This window comes from Giraffa tippelskirchi, chromosome 13 (assembly GCF_054371585.1).
Source record: "Giraffa tippelskirchi isolate mGirTip1 chromosome 13, T2T-mGirTip1v1.2.pri, whole genome shotgun sequence".
NCBI classification, from domain to species: Eukaryota; Metazoa; Chordata; class Mammalia; order Artiodactyla; family Giraffidae; genus Giraffa; species Giraffa tippelskirchi.
In genome coordinates, this window is record NC_137287.1 from 79,131,617 (window position 1) to 79,150,898 (window position 19,282).

The 19,282-nt window shown below is 40.8% G+C and overlaps 1 protein-coding gene across 2 annotated transcripts in view; it reads right to left on the bottom strand.

Annotated features, from left to right (window-relative positions):
• The window catches only part of LOC145533452 (uncharacterized), a 220,635-nt gene continuing 201,353 nt past the window's right edge, over positions 1-19,282 (bottom strand). The window contains exon 5 of one of the 2 annotated variants that reach the window (XR_014074073.1): positions 1-1,904. The gene's annotated coding sequence lies outside the window, so the exon portion shown is untranslated. The remainder of the gene's footprint in view (positions 1,905-19,282) is intronic. The other variant, XR_014074077.1, reaches the window with a different exon arrangement.

The window sequence follows — 19,282 nt, forward strand, 5'->3', positions numbered from 1 at the left end:
TTTGAGAGATGCTGCACAAGTGGCCTGGGTGTTTTCCAGCCACAGGCATTTATTTATTGTACTGTCAATTCCAGCATCTTCAAATGTACCCCATAAACTAACTACAAGGAACCCTAGTTTATACATCACTAGGCAAAGAACTGTCCCATTTTGAAAATTACATTTTTAAACCACAGGCATACAAGGAAGAGTACTTCATGTTTTTTTCTGAAAAAGACATAATGTGGGAAAATTTTTAAAATAAACTGAGTTTGTGTGGATGATTGCTTTTCTAGAGCTCAAGCATTCACTACCTATGAGCAGTGCAAGCAGTGCCTTATTTCCATGCTGCCAAATGTCAGTGATGAATATAAGGACTGTGATTGATTAAACAGAACTAGTATATAAAACAATCAATTGAACCACCCTGTGATAATCAACTGAGTTTGATATTATCTGATGGCAGAATACCAAATGTGGAAGCAAAGAACCAAACAGACTCTATCAACCGTAGAGCAGCCCCAACAACTCAACACTCATATCATTATCTCAACTCCATAGACACTGTCCTGATTTAGCCATTAGTCAAAATGGAATGAGCTAGGCTTCCTGCTCCCTTCATATAACCTCTGGGCATGAAGAATAAAAGGAAGAGAAAGAGGACTGAAGCAGAAAGAAGAATTCAACCTGGGAAAGGCCAGTCTCACCTAGCTCTGCATTTTGGGATGTTGACATGGTCATAACCAAGGTTCCAATGTTCCTACTTTCTCAACTAGCCACTGTTCACAGACATCACTGGAATAACTGATGTGACGTCTCAAGGCCATAGTGCAATATCTTTTATAACTATCCTCCATGTGACTTCACTCCATCACATAAAAGCCTGCACCCCATACTAAGCAGGAGATCATCTGAAAATGGAGAAAATGAATCCTATTTCTGATTTGCTTTTGTACCCAATTGATGGGCATTTATCACAAGGAGACTGTTTTATTTGGTGACCTCATGAGCCCTTTATATATATGGACTGAAAAATACTTTAAAGTCACCATCTGAGTCTGAGTAATCAGGACTTCTTGGCACCAGTATGGTTCCTGGCATGATAAGCAAAGCCAGAATGTCTATATCACTTAATGTCTAGCCCAGGACATGTTGATAGGAAAAGGGGATGCTATTAATACTTATTACAGGGCAACAGGCATATACCAAGGCTGTTTTGAACCAAAGAGACACAGGTAAAATTTCAGGTAAGACCTAACTATACAATAATGGGAAGGCAAAGAAATCCTTCTCTAACTATCTCAACACTACCTCACTCATGAAGGAAGGTTGTAGAACATTCTGAGACTGACATGACACTAATTAGATAGTTAGAGAGCACTGGCATGTCTCAGGATTAACTAAAATAGGAATACACTTCTAAAGAGGCAAATGGTGTTTGTTATGTCTATAAAGATGTATGGAAGGTAATTTCATTTTCTAACACAAAGAATGTGACCTCCTGGAGAGCTCAATCTTGTTCCATACGACCATTTTCCTTACTAACTCCCTCTCTCCATTTTTTCCCCATCCTTAGTCATAGTGAAAGAGTTTATACTACAAAAATTATGGACCCTTCTTGATCATAAATGATACTAGTAAGTAGATGGCCCAGGGCCAGTGGATCAAATGACCCTGATGGATACTCCAGCAATTCCACTACAGGAATATTTCCACCCATCTAACAGATAAGGCATGTATCTCAAGGGTGTTACCTGTTTCAGAAGATATTGCACACCTATGGCTCAGCTGGGCCAAATCACAAGTAAATCCAGCCTCGGGAATGGGGAGGAAGTATTCAAGGCAAGACACTAAACAAGTGTCTTGTGAACCTGACAAAGTGTTCACCAGCCAGAGGTTGACAGTCCACCAGTTCACTTTGATGCCTTAGAAACAGGGAAATAAAAATAGCAGAAGACAAAGTCAGACACCTCACCAGCAGTGGTCAGCCGCCCCACATTCTTCCATTTCTCAGAGAGACAACACTTTGGCGGAAGACAGAAGAGATGCAGACCAGTTAGAAAGGACCCACGGGAACCCGGAGGGAGATTGAAGATGGCCTGAGAATCCTAAAAATGAAAGACTTTCCCATTTGGGTTTGCTCCCATGCTGCAGAGTTGACCATGGCAGGATTTGACATAATCCATCACATTTTTTTTTTCTGGGAAAATACAGAAGTATACACTTAGATTGATTTAGAAATACTGGGACCTTCAGGACATGGTTAAGAGGTAAAGTGAAGATTTCTGCAGAAGTGTCCCATAAAGGAAAAAGCATTCTTGTACTGCCCACACAGCAAGCTTCACCTTTGACACTGATTACTAATTATCAGCTGTGTAGGTTCTCCCCCCGCAAGCAATTCTCCATGATACCAACTAGATGCCCTACAACTGAGTTCTATTCTGAGACTAGAGTTATTACAAACTGCACATGTAAGGGCTGGTTCCCTAGACTTTCCCCACTTCAGACGCCAATCACAACAGTAAGTCCCCAGGTGACCCAAGGCTTCTGTCCGATGTGGCTCCAACTGAGACTCTCATGTCTCCTTTGGATTCAATCATTTGCTACAACAGCTCACAGAACTCAGGGAAACATGTTTACCAGTTTACTATGTAACAACGGATTCAATAAAGGATACAGATGAACAGCCAGATGAAGAGGTACATAGAGCAGGGTCTAGAAAGGTCCTGGGAGCAGGAGGTTCTGTCTCCATGAGGTTGGGTATCCCCATTCTCCGGGCATGTGGGTGTGTTCACCAACCTGGAAGCTCCTCGAACCTGTACCTTTGAGATTTTTATGGAGGCTTCATCATGTAGGCATGATGCATCATTAACTCAGTGTCCAGCCCCTCTCCTCTTCCTGGAGGATGGGAGGTGGCTGAAAGTTCCAGGCTTCTACTCATGGCTTGGTTTTTCTAGTGACTACTCTTCATCCAAGAGCCCTCCAAGTATTGACTCATTAGAACAAAAGACAATCCTACCACTCAGGAAATCCTAAGGGATTTAGGAGCTCTGCACTCTCATATTCTTGCCTGGAAAAATCCCATGGACAGAGGAGCCTGTTGGGCTACAATCCATGGGGTTGCAAAGAGTCAAACATGACTGAGCATGCACGTGCAGGCATACCCAGAGGCAGGGACAAAGACCACATATTTGAACAAAAGATGCTTCTGGTATTTTTAACACTTAACAGTCACAAGGGTTTAAACACATTAATTCAGAAGCTTAGCCAAAGGCCGGGGTGGTGGTTATCTCTGCGGTGTTCATGCCTGCCCAGCCCTCTGTACCCCTGATTACACAGGAGGAGTTTCACATCTTCACATCCTCCAGCTCCCCGCACTTTCCCTTCACTCCAGAAATAGGCTAACTAATCACACTGTAGGATGTGATCCTCCCTGTCTATATGCTGAAGGTGTCCAGATTTGCACAATGCAAAGGGAGAGAAACTCAGACTCAAAATTCAGTCCTTTCATTTTACTGTTTAGTCCCTTAGAATTATGGCCTCACTGTGTATTAAAGCTACAAAAGGACTTAGAGATCATGTTTTTTTCATTCACCCTTTTGTAACACCAGTGGAAGCAGCCACAGAGAGGTGACAAGCCAAGCCAAAGGTCAAATGTCTAGGTTAGGAGTCAGTCAGGGATTAGAACCCAGGGTTCCTGACTTTCTGTCGAGAGGTCTTTCCATGTGGCACACTATTCTCCGGAGCATGGTTTGTATTCTGGCCAAGTGTTTTATTTAACAAGTAGAAGGATTGATTGAAACCTTGTTCAGGGTTTCTAGGCAGATCTAAGAAGTAGCCATGGGGCTTTTTGCTACTTTCTTTTGACAACACACCATCTAAGCCCTTAGGGGGCCATGGATCAACTTCTCTAAAACTCACAGATTGTTGTGTAAGCCTTTGATCAGGAGACAATCACCTCCTCCCACCCAGTTTGATGCTTACAACCTCCTTCCCTACTAAAAAGCCTCCTGCTATCAGAAAACACAAAATTTAGACATCAGTGCCTTAAAGTTTGGTAAAGTTAAGACTCTTACCTTATTTATCATTTAGAGCCTCCTGCTAGTCAGAAATGTATTCAGGAGACAGTAAGAACAGATGAAAAAGAACCTTCAAGGGAAGAGAGATAAATAGTGCAATTAATGTGGTCTGAAACCAAAGTAAGAAAATCTACCTTGAAGAAACAACATTCCCAAATACGGGAAATGCTGATATTTCTTTGGCTAATGAGAGAATGTTGTGCATCCAATTTCACTGACAAGTTTTCAAGTTGAAAAATGCTAAGGGTTAAGAGAGAAGGCTTGCTTCTCAGAACCTTATGTTTATGCATATTTTGAGATATTTTTAGGAGTCTGAAGGTAGACAAAGATTGGGAGGAACAAATTTAGATGTTTTGTTTCACACAAAGAAAAAAGTGATTAGAACTGAAATTAATTAGTTTGGAGGTGGAGGAGGAGGTGTTTATCAAGACATAGATGTTTCCTGATAGATCAGACTATAATCTTTCTATTAGCTTTAGGAAAGTGATGCCTATGTAGCACAGAGGTGAAAAATCAGAGAAGATCAAAGTTGGAATGCACTGGGATAAAACTGATTCAAAGAATCCTGCCCCAGAAACCACGAATGTCATCAGAATAGTCATTGTGTTTTCATTGCACTTGAGGAAAAAAAAAAACAAAGCAAAAATCTCTTCTACAAGGAAACACAGGTACTGTTTCTCTAAATAAGAACATTCTAAGGACACCCTATACACATACAAACAAAGAAGATGCAAAAAAAAAAAGAGTAAGTATACAGTGGACTTAACCAAAGCTTCTGTTTCTCCAACACCCCTTGGCAGCTTTCTTGGCGGTATCATTTCAGATAACTGCCTCTCTTTTCCCCTGCATGTTCCTGTGTAGAAAACGTTCACAGTTCCAAGGAATCAGCTGGACTCAGGGCTGTGATATCTCACACAACACTCAGCAACACACAGAGAAGTTGGTTTTATTGTAAGTTTTGCCAAATGCATGCAAATCTGTGAATGGGTTCAAGTTGTGATAGGTGGTTAAGTTTTACAAGGAGGAAGCTCTTTAGCTTTCGGTATCTGCATATTTATCAGTAGGGATCAAGGAAGACCTGTTCTATGCTGTTTCATGTTGGATCAGTTGTTTTATCAAATGATCCCAGAATAATTGAGCAATCAAAGGATGGTTTAATTCGCAAAGCCACAGAATAGTCTAGTTACAGGATCCTCTAGGGCAGTAAGGTTTACAAAATAGTCAAGGTAGAAAAACATGGCATAGCAGAAGCCTTTCAAGCTCAAGCTGGTTCCCCAGCTTTGGTAAAATGTTTCCTTTCAATTTCCTTTCCTTTTCCTGATGATCCTCATGCAAGTTTTATATTTCATCAGTGATCATTGCCCTTGGGAGTGAATTTGAAATAGCTAGAAGTTTTGCAAGAAATGCATAATCAACACAAATAGTATGCCATCCTTGAATGCCTCTCAGAATAATCTCAGTGTTCATGTCTGCCACTCATATTTTTCTCCTCCAAGGGTCAATTCCTTCTTCTCAAGAACACAACAGACCCCAGGGGTAATGCCCTCCCAAACTCAATACCTCCAGCTTTATCCTTCACAAACTGATTGTTCAAAGGACTGCCTTGTGGCATTTTTTTCATTTTTGTCTTGCAGAGCTATTTGACCTTCCCTGTCTCCCTCTTCCATGAAACTAAAAGATGCTTATTCCTTGGAAGAAAAGTTATGACAAACTTAGCATATTAAAAACAGAGACCTCAGTTTGCTGACAAAAGTCCATGTAGTCAAAGCTATAGTTTTTCCAATAGTCATGCATGGGTGTAAGAGATGGACCATAAAGAAGGCTGAGCACTGAAGAATTGATGTGTTCAAATTGTAGTGCTGGAGAAGACTGTTGAGAGTCCCTTGGACTGCAAGGAGATTAAACCAGTCAATCCTAAAATAAATCAACCCCAAATCTTCCTTAGAAGGACTGATACTGAAGCTGAACTCCAATACTTTGGCCACCTGATGTGAAAAACTGACTCACTGGAAAAGACCCTGATGCTGGGAAAGATTGAAGGCAAAAGAAGGAGGGGGTGGCAGAGGATGAGAGGGTTGGATAGTATCACTGATTCAGTGGACATGAATTTGAACAAATCCGGGAGATAGCAGAGGACAAAGAAGCCTGGCATGGGGTCACACATTTGGAAACGACTTAGAGACTGAACAACAGCAACGTCTCCATCTTCTCTTCCCAGCTACATAAATCAAATTCTTTGTCCCAGAGCAGTCGTAGTATTTCTCCCATCTTTCAGCCACTTTTTGGACACATGCTTAATGAACTACATATTTCAAAAACATACCAACAGAAAGTTAAACATACAGGAGACTTGCAGTACTTGCATAAGCTCCATGCTACCCACAGCTCAACAAGTCCACAAGGAGAAAAACACCCTAAATTGGCATGATTCACTGGGTTCTCACAGTAGGAAAACCTATTCATCCTCTGTGATTGCTTCAAAAGAACTTGCTGAAGATAGGTGTTATATTAATCTAAGAGATTCCTGGTATTGCAATGTGGCCTAATGTAATTCTTAACTGTTAAGTACCTTTATTGATTCCAAAGAATTCATCAGAGAGAAATGGAATAATAAGGTACATTAACACTTTCCATGATGCATAATCCTTTTCCGCAAGCTCAGATGCCCTAAAGGACCAGAGCTGAGAAAAATAATTTTCTCTCCAGTCTCCTGTGACTTTTCTCCAAGAAGGAAGGCAATTTCTCTCAGCAAGGTTTGCATTTCACTGACTGTTTTTCATATCCAAGATGTTATTATTGTATTAATCTTCTGCTTGCAAATGAATGTGCAATATTTACAAGGGTTTATTTTTGTTGTTGCTCCTTAAATAATGCATGTTGTTTCTTCACAAAGCCTGGGATTAAAAGAAACTGCTTTGTTCTAACTGCATGTGTGAGTTGCTCAGTCCAGTCTGACTCTTCGTGACCCCATGGACTATAGCCCACCAGGTTCCTCTGTCCATGAAATTCTCCAGACAAGCATACTGGAGTGGGTTGCCATTCCCTTTTCCAACCCAAGAATCGAACTTGAGTTTCCTGCATTGGCAAGTGGATTCTTTACCATTGAGCCACCAGGGAAGCCTGGGTTGTCTACCTTCTGCAAGGTGCACTGCCATAGCTGTAGAAATCAAGACCACAAACCTTTTCCTTGCCTTTATGGAGCTTATACTCTAGTTGTGAACAGTCATCAGTCATAACCTTACACCCACATATATACTCACAGTGCAATGGGGGTGGGGGGGATGAGGCATAGAGTAGGAAGATGTGCCCTTGGTCCCATCTCCTCTCTAGGCCTTTCAACTTAAATCTTAGACACTTCAGTCTTTTACAACATCACGGTGACAGTCACAGTGAAAGTTAGGCAGGAATAAGCTTAAAAAGAGCACTTTGGATCTAATGTCTAGAAAAACCCCGAGTACTCAATATTAGAGTTTTCACCCTAGCTCTGACATCTTGGATAATTCAGTCCTGTCTTGGGAACTTGGATTTTTGTCTTCTGTATAATCAGGATGTCAGGATGGGTGGTGAGTGAGGTTCCTTCTGGAGCCTTAAGATTCTGTCTCAAATCACAGTTTTTACATTTTTCTATTTTCTCCTTGCATCCACCCTCCAAGCAAGGGTCCTTCAGATCCCTCCATGCTTTTCTTGCCTCCTGATCTTTTCACTGGATGTTCTTTCTGCCTGGAATGGGCTCTTCCACTTGGGTAGCTCTAATCCATTATCCGGCTTCCCTGGTAGCTCATTTGGTAAAGAATCTGCCTGCAAAGCAGGAGACACTGGTTCTATTCCTGGGTCAGGAAAATCCCCTGGAGAAGAGATAGGCCACCCATTCCAATGTTCTTGGACTTCCCTAGTGGCTCAGATGATAAAGAATCTACCTGCAATGTGGAAGACCTGGGTTCGATCCCTGGGTTGGGAAGATCCCTGGAGCGGGGCATGGCAACCCACTCCAATGTTCTTGCCTGGAGAATCCCCATGAACAGAGGAGCCTGGTGGGCTACAGTCCATGGGGTCACAGTGAGTCAGACATGACTGAGTGACTAAACATAATCCCTTATCCAAGTCTCCCCTTAAGGGTCCCTCTTCTAATCTTTTCACTCTAATTTGTGTCATCCTGCTGGATGCCACCATGGTTGCCCTACCACCACTGCCATCTCTGAATACCATCATTTTGTTCATATCTGTGTGTCCATCTGTCTAATGACTATCTCCGCAACATGGCTGCAAGTTCTATAAATGCAAGAACCATGACCATGTAGTTTATCACTGTCTTTCTAGAACTTAGTACACCGTCAGCGCTCAATAAATAATTGTCAACAGAATGGATGCTTGAAAATAGGACTGATATTTTCCTGCTAGCTCATATTAATACTATGTTCTAAACCCAATATTCAAGTGTCCCATATATTTCCATTCTAAGCTAAAATGCTTTGTTTCTGAAAGCTCTAGAAAATGCATTCCTCTTTTTCTTTTTTTTCCCCTTTGGTTGACAGTGTTCAGCTGTTGTTTGAAGCAGTATTTTTCACAGCGTCTATCTCCCGACCCTGACAAATTAGCAGTCACTTAGGAAGCTCTTCTCTATACTTTTGCCCAAGTACTTTATAAAAGGTTACAATAAACCTTTTTAAAAGATGATCTTTTATTGGCAATTTATTTCTCTAATTGACAGAATTAAAATAAGAATGGCAAATGAGCTGAGTTTGATCTCAGGTACAGAGAGAGGAGTGGTGCGTCATCCCAGTAATGTAGTCCTAATTGCTGCCTGTGCCTCTGTGATGCGGGACATTCCATTATTGATTTAGCCTTTGATGCTAATCTTAGAGCCAGGAACCAACCAATAGTTCTTCAAATTGCTGTTGTCAGATGCTGTCTGCTGCTGCTGTAAATTTAGACCACGAGGCCCAGGAAGCTGCCCGTGGTGTACCCAAAGCCTGATGGGGAGAGGAACTCTGGGTTCTGAAATGTTGGGGAAAGTACAGATCATCACAACAGCAAGAGCAACAGACAGTGTCTGAGAAGGTCCACACCTAGGAAAGCCGTGAGGTTAGCAAGCTTGAGAGTAGCAACAGCAGGAGGTCACATTGTGGGTGGACTTGTGTTGCACTTTGGTATACCTGTCAGGCTGCAGATTCCTCCCACATGCTCCTGGGGTGGGTCTGTGCCTCCCCACCCCCACCCCCCGCCCCAATCAAAACTGCCCTGCTCTGTGCTAATTTCAGAGACCGATCTTGTCCTTTATGGACTGATTGATTGATTTTATTGGAGTATAGTTGCTTTACAATGTTGTGTTAGTTTCCGCTGTGTAAGAGTGAGTCAGCTATATGTATACATATGTCCCTTCCCCCTTAAGCCTCTCACCTTCTCCCCACCCCATCCCGCCTCTAATAGGTCATCACAGAGCCCCTGTGGTATATAGCAGCTTCCTACTAACTAGCTGTTTTACACATGGTAGCATAGATATGTCAATGTTACTCTCCCAATTCATCTCCACCTCCTGTCTCCCCCTATGTCCACGAGTCTGTTCTCTGCATCTCTGTCACTATTCCTGTCCTGAAAATAAGTTCATCTGCACCATTGTTCTAGATTCCATATACATGTGTTAACATAACGGTATTTGTTCAGAGATGGCCCTGTTCTTGATAGCAATATTTAATTACATGACTGAACATGGTTTTCCTTTTATAAAACCTGGGGATACCAAGAGCTCCCTCATCAAGTTTTATGTCGTGCAGACAGGGAGCAACAAAATATGACTTTCTGTTTCTTTATAACTATTGAGGTTTTCATTCTTTCACTCTCAGGTAAGGGATTTGCATGTTAGCAAGAGTCTTATCAGAAATAATGTCTCAGTCTGAAGAAGTTACTGTGTGTTGGTAAAATGGATACGTGTGTGTGTGTGTGTTGAGGACTGGGTACCTTGGGCTCAGTGTGATAGATTGAACTGTTGGTCTCTGCTCTTCGTTACTTCTCTATCTTGTTACGCCTCATGGAGACAGTAGCTAGGCTCTTGGCTTTTTTTTTTTTTTTTAACACTGAGCACCCTCAAACTCCATACCTACAGCTCCATCAGATGATCCCTGCTCTTGGTTGCCCCTGGCCAGGCACTTTCTATATTGCTGGCCCCTATGCCCACCTACTTGGTCAGCCTTGGTTATTTGCATACAAAGCTCACCCCTCCCCATTAAGCCCCAATTCTTGGTGATCTGTTCCCCTGCAGCACTCACTGGAGGGCAGGTTGTGACCTATGGCCAGCTGTCCTTTTTACAAACAGCTCATGGTATGAGATCATGTGATCAACACAAGCATTTAGTAGATAAACCATGATGGGCATTGCATTCGTAATCACCTGTGTTTCAGGTAGACTTGTCTGCATAGAGGACCCATTTTGATTTTTCTGTTCTGAAGATTGATGAAAGCTTTATCATTAATTCTTAAATCATGGAGAAGAGAGCTAGAATGGGGGGGAAAAAGCTATTCAGGATTTCTTAAAAAGTGGATTAATCCAAGGCTGACCTCTTTGTCAAGGAGATCACTTAGTGCAAATTGCAAAGATTCCCAGCAGCTAAGCCATCATGTGATGGAGTTCACCATGTTCTAGTCAGCACCATTAAAGTTGCTGATTATTTATTTTGGATTAAAGTCTTGTCAATGAGAAGAAACCTTGAGAGGTCTCATGCAAAGCCATACTAGGATTCCAGTGAGAAAACAACTAACGGTTTCTAGGAGGTTTCTTTTGCTTTGGGAGAAGCCTAAGTTTAGTATACAGCTTCTGCCATGAAGGTGATTCTGATCTGTGCAAAGATGGAGCTTCTGCAATGAAACAAACAGGGATGAGATCAGTTGAGAAACATACTGTTGTGAACACATCACTCAGATTTAATGAATATCAACAAATTAACTTCAGATTCTCTTCTTTTTTTAAGACATAAAATACCACAGATACAGGTGAAGCCCTCACCCATTAAATTTTCCTCTCAGCCAGAGGTGAGCCTTCACAATCTGAATTCAGTGGGCACTATTCTCAGCCATAATTTTCTGCTTCTACTGGGTGCATATGTATCTATTGGAAAGCGTTAAGTCTTATTTCTTGGTTTATAACATTACATTATATACACATGATATATTTTTCCACAACTTCCTTTTTTTGACTCAACATTGTCTTAGACTCACACATATTGATATATATAGACCTAGCTCATTAATTTTAAATGCTGTATGCTATTTAAATACTATAACATATATGTGCTTGCATCCATTTCTTCTATTGATTAACAGTTAAGCTACTTGATTTTTATTGTTCCTTTATAATTAGTTCTGCAATACTATTCTAGAACATATTTCAGTATTTATGTCTGAGACTATTTCTAAGTTATACATGCCTAGATGTAACTGCAATTTCAATGTCCTTCCTATGATATGGTATATTTTCCTCTCATTTAGCTCACTTAATATGTATTTCACTAAAGCCTTACATTTTTCTCCATAATGGTTTTATACTTATTTTGATAGATAAATATTTCTTGCCTCTTAGAATTCATGTTGCTTTGATGATGGATTTATTATTATTATTATATTTATAATTTGTTTCTGATTATTGATCATGTACCCAGAAATCTTGTTGAATTTGTAGTATTAACAAGTATTATTTAGTATATATATACTAGCACATATATATATGTATATAGGGTTTTTTTTCACAGTAGATAATCATATAATCAGAAATACTGACCATTTTGTTTCTTCGTTTTCAATGTCATTTCATATACTTAGAGCACTGGCCGTTGATTCTATAGAGAGAAATGACTAGAGTGTTTATCTGTGTTTCATTCCAGAATAAACGGAATGTTTCTAATACTCTATTCAAAAATAAGAATAATTTGTGGTGGCATGTTTTTAGGTAAAGTAACTTCTCTTCCATTTCTAGCTATTTGTGTTTGCTTTGTTTTATTAATTTCTATGAGTATTTTATAAAAATCTTTTTGAAACTATGAAGGTAACTATACAATTTTTCTCCTTTAATTAATACAATAAAATCATCAAAATATTTTCAAATTTTATGGTAACTTTTTATTACTTGGGCCAATGTTATAATTTTTATATCTTACTGGCCAAAAGTCTGTATATATTTTCTGCAGGAGTCAAAGGCAAGAGCCCTCTGTGAAACTGAGACCGATTTATACAGTAATATCATATGTTCCTTTATCTGATCCTCTGGGTTCCTGTTCTTTTCATTCAAAACAAAACAGGAATCCTCCATCTACACAATAACCATTCACACAGATGTGGTGTAACACTTTCCGCTGTTTTCATATTCACCCTTGGAAATGCTGTCAGCCATTGTCTCAAACTAGGGAAACAAGGGAACATATGTATAACCCTGTCCTGTTGGCTTCCTGGATTCTTTTCTTAGGGAATCATGGCTGTGCGTGGCCTGCCCTGCATTAGGAATTGTATCAGTGATGTTGGATCTCAGTGATATTGTTCCCACCAGAAAGAACCCCACCTGAGACCACTGCGGGGCCAGTATCTCTGCAGACAACACACCACACACTTGGAAGGTTCCCTGCAGGAACAGAGCTTACCTTAGAAATTAGGAGGTTTTTGTGTTTATAATGCCTACTTCCAGAACCCTCTATGCCCAGCATCACTCCCAAGTCTAGTCTCTTAAGATTCTCTTTCAAAGACTCCCTCTTCTCTAACCCTCTCTCTTCTGCACATAGAACATTAGCTATATCCCAGTTATTCCATTCTCGGGTTCATTTATTACTGTAGGTTTAGTCCAGGGTTCCACAGATAGGTGAGTTCCAGGGTCTGTGGTGTATGAAAAGTTCTCTGCAACTGTGATGTTAGGAGAGGTTGAGACCCACTGAGAAAGACTATGAAGTTAAGAGTGGTTACATATGAATTATGTAGTCTTCGCTCCTTTCTCTTATACATATATTTCTGAATTATTTCCAATTCACTTTTCTTTTAAAGAGAAAAATAGAGTGAATTTCACAATCTAAAGGAGAATTTGAGTGTGTACAACTTGTCAAGTTTTCCTAGAATAGGCTGGCAGTGCCTGACAGACAGAATCTACATGATCTGTCTACAGCTTCCCACTCAGGACTGATCCCAGTTACAGCATCACTCAGAAGCTGGTTAGAAATGCAGCCTCTTGGGAGACACCCCAGACCCGCAGATTCAGCACCCACATTTTAACAAGATCCCCAAAAGATCTGTGGGCACAGGAAAGCTTGAGAAGTGTTGATCTATGGAACAAAGGATATCCTGGGTTTTAAGTATCTCCTAAAATAAGAAAGTTCTCAAGATGAATATCCATAGGCCATCTTTCACAAGTGCCAAGAAGGTTAACTATTAACATTAAATAAGAATTTCAAGTGTTCCTCTTTGAATCCACAGCAGTAAACTGTGTTTTAGTCACATTTGCCCATGATGCCATATATACAATAAATACAAAGAATCCTGTCCAATGTGAACATAATTCCTTTAGTAGATCATTCCAATGGCAAATGAGGCCCTGTTTACACTTCTAAAATGGCAGTAAGTATTTGTGTAACTCATTTGGAACATGTATCAGGACGACCCAACTTGCATTTTTGTGTTTCTAAGTTTTTCCTATTGAACACAGATAGGCTCCTTGCTGAAATATGCATTCATTCCTCCTTGTTCTTCTTTCCAGGGGAATGGAGAAGAGCTTAGCAAGGCCCTAGAATAACAACTTACATTTCTAAAAATCAGAACCCATAATAAACACAAGATTGTTCAGATTTAGATGCTATTTATCAAAGCCCCTGAAGGATCTTGAAAAACATAATTTCCAAGCTTCAGGGGGGAAGAAATTTAAATGTTTTTGCACTGTTCTCAATCAGTGTAGGTTTTTGACACAAAATGACTTCTCTATAGGGGTCCACTGGTGGGTGTCTTCATAAACATCATTTCCCATCTATTCAGAAGATAAAATACATGAAAAGGGCTTTATTAGGAGTGTTTTTCTTTATCCTTTGACAGTTAACCAATCACAGAAGGCAAAGAAGTCAAAAGCAAGCAGGAAACCTATACACTAGAAAACAAGCAGCCAAATGAAGTGTGCATCTGACAGCACCTGCCTTCCGAGTTCTGACAGTGTGTCCTGGGATGGAGGCGACGATGATTACATGGGGTGCTGATGGCTGCCATCTGCTGTGACATCTCCTATAGGCTGAGAATCAGTGATGTAAAATGGTATTAGCGACACACACCTCTCCTTTGCACTCATGGCTCTCAGCTACCTGTGGCCACTTAAGAGGGCTTAATACTTACCCCAGTTTTGAGGTCCCACTCCAGTTGGATGAGTGTCCCCAGGAGGAGACAGAGAATATTTGAAACATCAAGAAGCCAAACTTCGCCCACTGTTTGTGGTCCTGAGTTAACTGAAGAACGAGGTCAGGTCATCTGAGCCTCCTATGTTAACTTGCACAATAATCCTCCTTGAGATTTCTTATGCTGCTCACTTTGTTATTTTCTCTTTCTTTTTTTAAATTTTTAAAATTATGACAATATGATAACACATTTCCAGGTGACTTGGAAAATAACAGAACAAAATTACATCTAATTCCATTATATATTACAATTATTATAAGTAGATAAATTAAGATTTTTAGTTGGAGCTTCAATATTAAACTCTCAAAAATTAATAGAATGAATAGACAGAAAAGTAGAAGGATAAAGTAGACCTGAAAAACACTATGAATCTATTCAGATGTTGTCTGCTTTAGATGATTCCTGAAAATGGAAAAAAAAATCTTTGTGATTGCAATACGTGAATGAATCGGTTCATGAGCATGACTATTACTTTTTCATAGTTCGATGTTGTTTTAAACTTTCCTTCTGGTATTCAGAGTCCATTCAATATTCCTGATTTTTGTCTTCAAACCAGCTGACAGCTTCTAGAAAACCCAGGCGAGCCCACGTGCATTTCTAGAGTCTGCTTCTAAGTAGGAGAACTGTTGAGATTTGAAGAGAGCAGACACGACAGACACCACACGTTGTTTCTTCTGGACCCTGATCTTAGGATCAAGGCGGTCTGCTTGGGAGCTCTGACCAGACCTTGAACCTCTTTCTAGCAAAGCCAGTGCTGCTGCCCAAGGGTGGGGTCACAAGCTACTCAGCCAGGATGTCAAAATCCTGAATACTGTTCTTGTAACTTTGCACAAAGGTGCTAGTCAGAAAGCCTTTGGTCAAGGGGATACATTTTGTCTGATTAGCACAAATTGGAGAAGGCAATGGCACCCCACTCCAGTACTCTTGCCTGGAAAATCCCATGGATGGAGGAGCCTGGTAGGCTGCAGTCCATGGGGTCGCGAAGAGTTGGACAGATTGAGCGACTTCACTTTTACTTTCATGTATTGGAGAAGGAAATGGCAACCCACTCCAGTGTTCTTGCCTGGAGAATCCCAGGGATGGCGGAGCCCGGCGGGCTGCTGTCTATGAAGTTGCACAGAGGCAGACACGACTGAAGCAACTTAGCAGCAGCAGCAGCAGCACAAATTAGTTCTATTGATTGGTTTATTGGATAACACCCAGCACAGAGCTGGCTTCCAAGATGGTTGGATTGCATTACTGACTCAAAGAACATGAACTTGGGCAAACTCTGGGAGATAGTGTGGGACAGGGAGGGCTGGTGTGCTGCAGTCCATGGGGTTGCAAAGAGTTGGATACAGCTTGGCAACTAAGCAACAACAAAACCCAGCACAGAGCTGACTTCCAAGAGGGCAACACCTGCACGTTGCTGGTTGATTTAATTAGAGAGGCCGCATAAGGGATACACAAAAGCACTGTATGCAAGGTGACGGAGGTGGACAGGACAGAGCAGGTGCCACACAGAGTATGACAGAGCACGGATTTTAGTAACTACTGGCTCTTCAGTTATGTCCCTACTTGGAAACTTATTAGCTCTGTGGCCTTGGCACACTTCTTAACCTCTCTGAGCCTCCATTTCCTCATTCAGTAAATGAATGATAATGTTGGTATCTGTCTCCAGAAGCTGAGTAAGCACTGAAGAGTTAAGCACACCCATCTGTGCAAATGGCACAAGCCAGCATCTCAGAGTGTTTCTGGACAACCCCTCCTCTCTCTCCCGACACCTATGAACTCATTGAGTCCTGTGCATTTTCCTTTTTTGAGATCGCCCCATTTTACTCACATCTCCCTATTTCTTCTCCTGCCACACCTCACAGGCTCCTTTTACCTTGCTGCTAAGTTGTTGGGGTCATCTCTTCATCAATCTCCCAAATTGTGGCTGATCTACTCCAACCCTTCAGAACTCTGGAACTAGAGCAACCTTCTAAAATGCAACAAAACACTTCCTCCTTCTCTACCCCTTGGCTCTAGCTTGAACTTGGCAGTGGCTTCTACTGCATTTACCCTTCATGTGTCCTTCACGGTTTTCAAGTCTAGCACTCACCACATCCCCACCTCATTCATCATTTTCCAGCCTCACTGGTCTGCTCCCAGTTTCTCCAATTTCGCATGTTCTTCCTTCAGAGTCTTTGCATGTGCTTTTGTTGATATTTGTGTTCTGAGCTCACCTCTCACCTCCTTTTCTCCTGCTCCTCCTCTAAGCCTCAGCCTACATGTCCTTTTTCCTTTGCACTTTCCTCTAAATCCCCAGGCTAATGGATGGGATCCCCAGAAAGTGCACTTCATCCATCAGAACCCTTACCCTAGTATACAGACATTTATTGATAACATTGTTCAGCTCATGCTTATCCCCCCACTTGTCTACCCTCCTGTAAGGACAGAGGCAGGACTTGTTTTGCACATGACATTGTTCACAGAACCTGTCACAGCTCCTGGCTGTGGAAAATGTTTGATGAATTTGTTTGAATAGTTGAATAAACAATTAACTGATTAATGGATAGAGCTGAATACAGTGCCTGTGATGTATTACTGGGAGAAACGTTCTCTGCCTGTGGTGGACTATTATTATGATTGTTGGTTGCAGTGGCAGGAAAAAAAGGATAGTGAATGGAGACAGATGATGTGAACTCAGAAACAGTGTTATAATGTGCCCAATGCTTTACGAAGCACAAAATAATTTCAGTTCAGCTCCAGGCATCCCAGCAGAGCTGCCAGAGCCCTGCCCATATTCCTGGGGTCCTCACACCCAGATTCTGCCTGAGCAGTTTCTTGTTTGTATGTCTTGTTTCTGGCTACAGGTAAGTGCCTTTTCTACAGTCACTGAGGAAAAGCCAGAGGTGGCGAAGAGCTCGTAACCACGGAAGCAACCTTCAGTGACCAATGCTGGAGGGTCTGCAGGGAAATGCTCCAACTTCTTCTACCTTTGGCTGGTAGCTCTTCTGTTCCGTATTACTTCTTGGCATCCCCTTTGGTGTAGGTCCACTCACTCACCTCCTTTAACACTCCATCCTTTTTGCTTTGTCCCTTCCCTATCTCACTTCCTTACTTTCTTACTGGTACTTCCTGGGATCATCTCACAAGTGAGCCAACTTTGTCAGGACTCATGCCCTGAGGAGCCCATGTGATGTCCACAGTTTCACTGTGAGGAAGACAAACTTTAAATCCATCACAATTGGGTTAATAGTACTTAAACTTACTCTTAACACATTTCATCTTGTAGGACACAGCTGAGGTCCTAAAACAGGCCCTATAATCCTTGTTTGGGCTTCAGACCCAGATCTGAGGGGCAAACAATGTCTCTGAAGATGTTCCTGGGGGTCCCAGAAGAAGAAGAAAAGAATAGGTATGAGAAAATTTTTGAAGAGATTATAATTGAAAATTTCCCCAACACGGAAAAGGAAATAGCCAATCAAGTCTGAGAGGCACAAAGAGTCCCATACAGGATAAACCCAAGGAGAAACATGGCAAGACACATACTAATCAAGCTAACAAAGACTAAACACAAAGAAAGAATATTAAAGGCAGCAAAGGAAAAGCAACAAGTAACATATAAGGGAAACCTCTTACGTTTAATAGCTGATCTTTCAGCAGAAACTCTGCAGATCAGAAGGGAACAGCAGGATATATTTAAAGTACTGAAAGGGAAAAATCTACAGCTGAGATTACTGTACCCAGCAAGCATCTCATTCAAAATTGATGGAGAAATAAAAAGCTTTTCAGGCAAGCAAAAGTTGAGAATTCAGTACCACCAAACCAACTTTACAACAAATGTTAGAGAGACTTACATAGTCAAGAAATACAAGAGAAGGAAAAAGATCTACAAAATCAACCCCAAACAATTAAGAAAATGGCAATAGGAACATCCATATCAATAATTACTTTAAATGTAAAAGGATTAAACGCTCCAACCCAAAAGACACAGACTGGCTGAATGGATCCAAAAACAAGACCTATATATATGCTGTCTATAATAAACCCACTTCAGATCTAAAGACACATATAGACTGAAAGTGAGAGGATTGAAAAATATACTCCATGCAAATGGGAAGCAAAAGAAAGCTGGAGTAGCAATCCTCATATCAGACAAAATAGACTTTAAAATGAAGAAGTTTATAAGAGATAAGGAAGGACACTACATAATGATCAGGGATCAATCCAAGAGAAAGACATAACAATTGTAAATATCTATGCATCCAACTTAGGAGCACCTCAATATATAAGACAAACACTAACAGACATAAAAGGAGAAACTGACAGTAGCACAATAATAGTAGAAGACTTTAACAGCCCACTCACACCAATGGATAGATCATCAAAACAGAAAATTAATAAGGAAACACAAGTCTTAAATGATACATTAGATGAGATGGATCTCATTGATAGCTTCAGGACATCCCATCCAAATGCATTCCATACAAAAGCATTCCATCCAAATGCAAGGTGTAATCCAAAGAATACACTTTCTTCTCAAGTGCACATGGAACATTCTCCAGGATAGATCATATCCTGGGTCACAAATCAAACCTCAGTAAATTTAATAAAATTGAAATCATATCAGGCATCTTCTCCGACCACAACACTATGAGACTAGACATCAATTACAAGAAAAAAAAAACTGTAGGAAACACAAACACATGGAGATTAAACAATACACTTCTAAATAATAGAATTACTAAAGAAATCAAAAGGGAAATAAAAAAAATTTCTAGAAACAAATGACAATGAAAACATGACAACTCAAAAACTATGGGATTCAGCAAAAGCAGTTCTAAGAGGGAATTTTA